At 33.2% G+C, this 8,792-nt stretch overlaps 2 protein-coding genes across 7 annotated transcripts in view; one reads left to right on the top strand and one right to left on the bottom strand.

Moving 5' to 3' along the window:
• Positions 1–8,792, bottom strand: part of LOC127732979 (leucine-rich repeat-containing protein 28-like) — a 252,942-nt gene that overhangs the window by 17,615 nt on the left and 226,535 nt on the right. The gene's annotated exons all lie outside the window — the stretch shown is intronic.
• The window catches only part of LOC127732947 (coiled-coil domain-containing protein 171-like), a 179,481-nt gene continuing 177,588 nt past the window's right edge, over positions 6,900–8,792 (top strand). For all 6 annotated transcript variants that reach the window (XR_007996523.1, XR_007996521.1, XR_007996520.1 and 3 more), the window contains exon 1: positions 6,900–6,997. The gene's annotated coding sequence lies outside the window, so the exon portion shown is untranslated. The remainder of the gene's footprint in view (positions 6,998–8,792) is intronic.

Here is an 8,792-nt window from a genome sequence, read left to right as displayed (position 1 = left end):
AGCATTGACAGGGACCGAACACAGCAGTTAATTAGATATATATATATATCTCAAATAATTCATGTTTAAGATTGTCTGAGACTATTCTATGTTATAACCCAAAGGTTGTCGTGTATTATAGAGATTTCATTAACTTTTTTACGTTTCTCTTTCTTTTCCAAGCTTAATCGATAATTTTGGTAAATTTTGTTTCAATTTGATTAAAGTACAGATCCTGTGTCCAAGCTTTGCTTACACGGACCTGACAACACTCCATTCTATATTCTGTTTTGGTAACATCACCCAATGAAATTTCAGCCTTCAAAAATTTTGAAGGTGTGTATTAATCCGACAAAATCAAAGGAATCCAAAAGGTCTTTAAAACAGAAAGTAAAATGGAGCGTTATTAGATCCTTGTAAGCAAAGCTTGGACACTGCATGTAACCTAGAATATACACCAAAAGCAAAGAGCCGAGAACTGAAACGTCCAATTCAAATATTGATGGAAATATTTTTTTAGCAATTATAAAAATTAATAGCAAGGCTCGAATCCTTACATTTGACCTTTTCACGAAATTTGTCTTTGTTAAATCTTCCAGAATTTAGGTATATATACATTTTACGGGCACATATTAATTAATTTATAGTCAAAAGGATTTGCCAGGGATCTGTCCTCTGTGTATCTGTCTATAAAATAGTTAGAAAATTTCTTCAAGATAATAAAATATTTTCACTAATCATTTTACCCTGATTACAGGTGCTGACATTTGAGCCGGATCTTGTTTTTTTTTACTTTTTATCAGATATTCGGAATTCTCTCGTTTTATACCCATGTAGTGCCTTTCACAATTTTGCCCGTTAACCCCTACTTTTCTTTTCATGGTTTTATTACACTATAGTTTAAAACGCTGTTTTTAAAAATGTAATAAAATCCTTGTTATTTTTCGTGTTTTTTTTTTAAGAAAACAGGTGCCAATGTTAAATGTATGAGAAATGTAGAGAGAATTGTTTTCCTATAAATGAAGACAACTGTGTGAAGTTATATTATCATTTCGACTTTTTTTTAACTCATATAGAAAATTTGTATTTGATTTAAAAAAAATTAAGTGACCAATATAAGGGTAGATAACTTGAAGTGAGCATAAATAGTAGAATTGAATTCTGGCCCAACCTCTTCTTAGCGTCGAGTCAGTGAGCAAGGACCCCAGGCTATATCAATGGTAGAAGTGCCTATTTTGGTCATACTACGGCCACTTACCCACTGTACGACCTTTAACAATATGGCGGTCGTAAAACCAATTCCAGTTTTTACTTCCTTTTCGGCAAGGATTTGTTTTTGGGTTCCCCGTCGTAAAACATCACGTAGTTGCCTGAGATCCTGGCCCAACCTCCTCTGTGGACCGAGCAGAGAGCAATTTCCTGTATATTTGTATCAAAGGAGCATACCGGATCTCCCACAAAATTGTATGTCTGGTTATCAAAAGTGTGTGGATCATTAAAACTAACATGCGCCAATAACCTCCCGGAGCTCATCTGGTAGCACCTGTCTCCTATTAATGGAATGTGTAGGAAATTTTCATGGTTTTTTTTTGTAGAAAGAAAACGAGTACGCCTGGTGACCACGATTTTTCTTTTTCTTTTTCTAAAAGACTTTTATAATTCAGAGCTATCCACTTATATTTTATTTTAAAATTCCATTTTAATGTTTTCCTTATATTAACACAAAAGTTTTCGTTCCATGTACAATCCTTACAAAATCTGACAATTAGTCTCATTGACTATCAGTAAAGACCGGGCATACCAAGCTCTTATCAGACCAAAACTTGATAACTGTTGCACCGTGTGGGACCATTATATAACCAGATACATATATACACAGAGAACATCAACTCCAAAGAAAAAGTTCAAAACGTGCAGCAAGATGTTTATGTTCCAAATACTCATAATTATATAGAAAGTGTCACAAACTTACTAAACACACTTCACTGGCCATCAATACAAGAAATAATACTTAAAGTAGATTAAACACGTTCCATGGAATCACCAACAACAAAATTGATATAACATATGATGACATTCTTATAAAAGAAAAGCAAACACCAGGTATAATCACAAACAAATTCGATGCAACAAAGACAGTTACAAATTTTCTTTCTTTTGCCAAACTATAAAAGATTGGAACAAATTACCCGAACCAATAGCCTGCAGCACCACTACTGAGTGCTCCAAGTAGAAATTCACAAGTGAAACTCTCTTTGATATTTACCCATACCTACATGCATAATCTACACCTTGTTTTTATCATATACAAAATAAAGCCTGATTGAAAAAAAATGTACGTATATATACATACAAACACAAATATAACAAGTACTATATTTAAAAGATACCTGACGCATTCAGATGTGAGCATAGAGTTTAAAACAAACCATGAATCTTTATCAGTTTTTTTTTATCATAGTTAAAAAAAAATGCACACAATTTGACGGCAAAAGGCTGACGATTCTGAAAGTTGAGTATATGCGCTTTTCTCTAAAGAATTTAAATATATACTACATGGTACTTAACTAAATGTATACATATCTAGAGGTATTTTTCAGAGATAAAGAAATACTGATAGCTGTGAAATAGACATAAACATATAAGATATTAGTAGGTTACGATCTGTAATGAACTAACAAACTTGAAACAGTTTAGATCCATGAAGAAATGTCAATTATAACTATAGGTCAAGAACAACTTTAACAATTAGAGATACAACCTATTTCGGTGTGTATATCGGGGACAGACGGACGCCAAAGGTAGATGATCTATATAATACAGCTTTTGACAAGTAATTAAATTTGCGATACATGTATTTTTACATTATTTATTTCAACTGGGACATACTATTACTTATAGTTGATTTCCAGTACAGGATCCCTAAGGTTCCTCTTCACCAGACTCATAATTTAAATTTTTTTCTATTACTGTTTTGTCCGTGACTTCCGGATATTTCTGCTCTATAGTCATTATAATAGAGCTCTTCGTCAGACCAATATTTATCTAATCGGTTTTTAAATGCGTTTATGGATGGGGCCTTAGTGATTTTATCTGGTAGTTTGTTCCAGGTTTTAGCAATTCTAACAGAGAATGAGTGTTTTCGGATATTAGATTGGAATCTTTGATGGATGACTTTGTTACTATTTGTCCTGCTACTGGTTCTATGTTGTGAATCATCTGCCATTTTTAAAAAAAGGCATACTTCCTTATCATAGTAGCCATTGATAGTTTTGAAGGTTTCAATCATATCCCCTCGTATTCTCCTTTATGATAGTGTTTTAAGTCTCTCTGGGTAGCTCATGTCTTTGAGACCTGGTAGTTGTTTTGTTACCCTTCTTTTGGACTCCTTCTATTTTGTCAATATCTTTTTTCTTGTATGGAGACCAAACTGAACCAGCATAGTCCAAATGTGTTCTGACCATGGTTTTGTACAATGGTACGAATGTCCCAGTACCCAAGTATTTAAAAGTTCTTCTGAGAACTGCAAATATGGAGTTGGCACTTTTTCGCTTATGTGATTTTCAAAAGTGATTTCTGAGTCAATTAAGACTCCTATATCTTTTTCTTCTTTAACCTTTGCTATTGAATGATTTAGTAGACTGTAATTTGTTGAGTGGTCAGTGCTTTTTGATTTCTTACATATTTTCATGTATCTACATTTTTCAGGGTGAAATTTGAGCAGACACTTGTCACTCCATGCTTCCATCTGGTATAGGTCTTCTTGTAGAGTTTCTCTGTCATTCTGATTCTTTATTACTCTGAAGATCTAGGTGTCAGCAGCAAAAAGATAGGCATTAGAATCCACTTTGGAAGATCGTTAATGTACAGTACAAATAACAACGGTCTACTGATCCTTGGGGTATCCCTGATGTAACATTCGCCCAGTCTGATTCTTCACCATTCACCATAACTTTTTGTTATCTGTCTTCTAAAAAGCTTGTGATCCACCCTACTATATCCTCCTCAATACCAAGATTCTTTATTTTGGCAATCAATCTTTTATGAGGTACCTTATCAAAAGCTTTCAAAAAGTCAGTATATATGCAGTCTATGTCTAAACCTTGATCTGGTGCCTCTGACCACTTATCAATCACTTCTAATAATTGTAGTCCAGTTGACCTCCCTGCAATGAAGCCGTATTGTTTTTTAGAGAATAGGTTGTTTGTTCTCATGTGCTCTATTATAAATTCCCGCAATATTTTTTCCATTATTTTACACACAACCGATGTCAAACTTACGGGTCTATAATTTTTGGCTAATGATTTGTTTCCCTTTTTGAATATTGCACGTATCAATGCATTCTTCCAGTCAGTAGGGACTGACTTACTATCAAGTGACTGATTGAAGATAATGCATAAAGGTTTTGCTATTGACTCAGCTATCTCTTTTAGTAATCTAGTGTGTAGTTTGTCCATACCTGGTGATTTATCTATTTTTAATGAAGATAAGTGTTTCAGCACTACATCCTCCTTTATTTTTCTGTTTTGACATTTTATTTATTACTGGTACCTGGTTTGGTAATGGTACTTGTCTGTCTATTTCTTTGGTGAATACGCTGGAAAAATAGTCTACCAATATCTTTGCCTTCGTACTGTTATCCTCAGTTTTATCTGATTTTGTATCTTCTGTGTCAATGTGTAAATCCCCAATTCCTTCTTTGGTTTTTGTTTTTGATTTGATATAGCTCCAGATAGCTTTAGGGTTTTCTTAAGCTTTTTCTGAAAGATTTTTTTTTTCATATTCCCTCTTCAATTTGTTTACTCGGCTTTTCACTTGATTCCTTATCTTGTTGTATTCTTTTCTCACCTCTGGGTCATTATTGTGTGTTATCTTTTTTGAGAGGATATTTTTCCTTTTAATTTTGTCTATTGTGTTTTTATCAATTGGGAAGTTGTTTTTTCCTCTACCGATTTGCTTCCTTTCTTTCGTTGGGATATACTTTTTGTCCATATCTTGAATTATATTTAGAAGTGACCTCCAGTTTTTATCTATATCGTTATCTGCTTGTAGTAATTCCATCCAGTTTATCAGTTTGTCTAATTCTTCTTTTATTTTTTTTGTAGTTACCCCGACTGAATAATTTAATTATTTTTGGCTTACTTTTAATATTTGTATAGCAGTTAAAGTCAAATTTCATGGTGCAGTGGCCGCCAAGTGGACTTTGGTATTCTAGATTTGAGATCATTTGTTCTTCATTTTTCAAAATCAGGTCGAGGGTATGCGGTGTGTTAGTGTAAATGCTCTTTTGTTCCGACGTTGGAAAGTTCCGGGCGGAAAGAACTAACTAGCCGAAAAGTTCCGGAGGAACTTATTAACTAGTTACTTTGTTCTTCCTCTGGTTTAAAAGTTCCACCGGAACAAAGTGACTAGTTGAAAAGTTCCAACGGAACATATCAACTAGTTAGAAAGTTCCTTTTTGCCAAATTAGTCAAAACCGGAACTAACAAACTAGCCCAAAAGTTCCAACGGAACTTATCAACCAGGCAGAAAGTTCCATTTGGAGAATTGATGCAAAGTAAAAGCGCAACATATTATATTTGAACCTTTTAAAGGGAAACCAAGATACTGATTACAAAAGTCAAATGGAACTTATCAACTAGCCACAAAGTTCCTCTTTGGCAAATAAGTCAAAACCGGAACTAACAAACTAGCCCAAAAGTTCCAACGGAACTTATCAACCAGTCACAAAGTTCCATTTGGAGAATTGATGCAAAGAACCACATGAGGAGGGGGGTATTCTTCCCTCTCTTGAGGGTACTATGAATACTAAATTTGCATGATAATGCAACTTATTCCGTTTTATGTGAGCTATGAAATACAACTTAAATTTTGCATATTTATCCCCAAAGAAACCCCTTTAAGGGCGTTGGGTATTCATGTAAATTAATGATTTGCTCTTATATATACTGATACTCATTCTTCCCCCTCTTTCTACAAAAAGGACGAAATATGGTATATTCGGAACGAAGTAACTAGTTGTTCTGTGCCGCCAGAACTATTCAACTAGCTACATTGTTCCGGGACTTTTCAACTAGCTACTTTTTTCCGGAACTTTTCGACTGCACTCGGAATAAAACAACTAGTTGGAAAGTTCCATCGGAACGAAATAACTAGTTGAAAAGTTCCGCCGGAACAAAGTAACTGACGGAACATAGTGGCTGTTACATTAGTACCTCTCCATCTACGGTTGGTTTTGTGACATGTTGAAATAAGAAATGTTCTTGTAGATTCTCTAAAAAAATTTACTCGTTACTTTCAGTACTATCACCCGGTGAATTCCAACTGTCCCAATTTATTTCTGGTAAATTATAGTCTCCCATTATAAGGATATGTGAATAGCCTTTACTACAAGCTTCAGTAGTAAGCGAATTTAGTTGTTTAATGTAATCATGTGTTCTGTTTGATGGTGATCTATATATTAAACCTAATAATAGTTGGTCTGACTGATTTAATTTAATCTTTATAAATAAGTTTTCTTAGAATTCTGAATTCATTTGGACCTGTGATGCGTCCAATTGTTTGTCTATATACAATAAAAGACCTCTGTCTGTGTCGTAGTCTAGATTTTTACCAAACATAATATATAATAGTTCCAGATGCTTTTTATTGATTTTGTTTAGACCCCCATCTTTCTTAAAGTCTCTGTTTAAATGGTGAATTATTTCTACTATTTTAAAAATGACTGTGAACAAGGATTTGTATAGTGAGACTCACCAGAGACGTATAATACAATTAATATAATTTGTATTATATGTCTCTGGACTCACTATACAAATCCTTGCTGTGAACAAAGAAAAAACTATTATAAGCGATACATAAATACTTTGACAATAGCCCTTACCTTAACTATTGACCAATCAAATCGGATATTTGAAAAGATCAGAACAACCGGAAGTATCAACAACTTCAATGGCGGTCTAAACAAACTTGGAAAAAATTGACTTTACACTTTTTCGACCTCAGCAACTAACTCATAGTAAGAAAAGCTAATGAGACAACTCGTCAATAATTTTGAATTTAGAACTTTTCACTGATAAATGCTTGCACAAATCATTAAATCAGTTTCATGTTTATCAAATATTTATCTTTGACTAGTTTGGACTTGCACAGTTTTTCAAATTTTGTCGTTTGCTGAATAGGAGCAGGGAAATTATGGTGTTATAACTTAGGAACCTATGTAAATTAATCTGAAGAAGGTATATGTTCAATGATGCACTGACTGAATGAAATGGTGCAAACTGCCATAAAATATTGGAAGTCATTTCTATCACAGCACAGTCCTTGCCTTGTATAAAGCACATCATGCTTTCTGCAATACTGACAATACATTCAGTATTTTAAATTGCTGCACATATTTCTCTGATAAAAAAGACAGCAAGGGTTGACTTTGTTAGAGACATCATCATTAATGGAATGTGGGTTGCCAAAAATTTTCTACCTTTCATTTTTGCACCCCACACGTTCGCACCCTCTTTATTGACTTTAATTTTTAAAGGTGTTGAATAATTTTTTAATCATGTTTTATTAAGTGTATTATTTATATGAAATAAAGATAATAAGGCTATTTTATTGTTTTAAAATAAAGTGAAATTCTAAATACCTAAACAGGTTTCCTTTAGGGTTGCGTAAAATGTTTTGACAAAATGAATAATGATTATTGTTAATCCAGGTCCATTCGCCCAAAATCACGTTCTCTCCCATTCACGTTCGCCCCCTTTTTATTGGTTTTGTGTTGAATGATTTTTTAAATGTGTTTTAGTTACTGTAAATTCAGAATTTATTGCGTGCATTTATTATTGCGATTTTTCACGAATGGACAAAATTGCGAGTTTAATTATTACGATTACAAAAAAATATGCATAGAGATCTATGTTTCTGTTATCAAAATGCGAGTTCTTATTATTGCGATACTCACCCAGTCGCATTATTCGCAATAATAAAAACCTCGCAATAATTTCTGAATTTACAGTAGTGTGTTGCTAGAAATAAGTTTTTTTATTGTTTCAAAACAAAGAGACGTTCTTAAAACAAAAACATGTTTCCTTTAGAGTCTTATTAATTATTTTGACGAAACGAAGAATAAATAAAAAATTGTCATGAAGATCATGGCAAAAAGTAAAATCACAAAAATACTGAACTCCGAGGAAAATTCAAAAAGGAAAGTCCCCAATCAAATGGCAAAATCAAAAAAACAAACACATCAAACGAATGGATAACAACTGTCATATTCCTGACTTGGTACAGGCATTTTCTTATGTAGAAAATGGTGGATTGAACCTGGTTTTATAGCTAGCTAAACCTCTCACTTGTATGACTGTCGCATCAAATTCCATTATATTGACAACGATGCGTGAACAAAACAAACAGACATAATAGGTAAAAATGTTAAAAATAGGGGTACAGCAGTCAACATTGTGTTATCATCTTAATCACTATAAAAACAAACAAATGTAACGAAGCACTAAAAGGCATACATCAAATTTAAAATCCTCATTTTGCTTATATTATACGATTTTATTTATCTATGTTAAATCCACCCATAAAGGATGGAAGGTTTTAAGTACTGGCATAAAATCGCGCGTTTGAAATTTGCACAGGTAGACATAAAATAATTTTGTTGTTCAAAGTATGAGGGGATACATAAATACAGAGTCACGTAAAATGGATATAACAAAAAACAGACAACAGTAAAAGCAATATTAATAAATAAAATAAAATAATTGTGTGGTACAAAGTATGACGATATACATAAGTACAGAGTCACGTCAAAT

This window comes from Mytilus californianus, unplaced genomic scaffold, assembly GCF_021869535.1.
Source record: "Mytilus californianus isolate M0D057914Y unplaced genomic scaffold, xbMytCali1.0.p SCAF_3, whole genome shotgun sequence".
NCBI classification, from domain to species: domain Eukaryota; kingdom Metazoa; phylum Mollusca; class Bivalvia; order Mytilida; family Mytilidae; genus Mytilus; species Mytilus californianus.
Note: the sequence above shows the minus strand (reverse complement) of the source record. Positions and strands in the feature narration are given on the sequence as shown.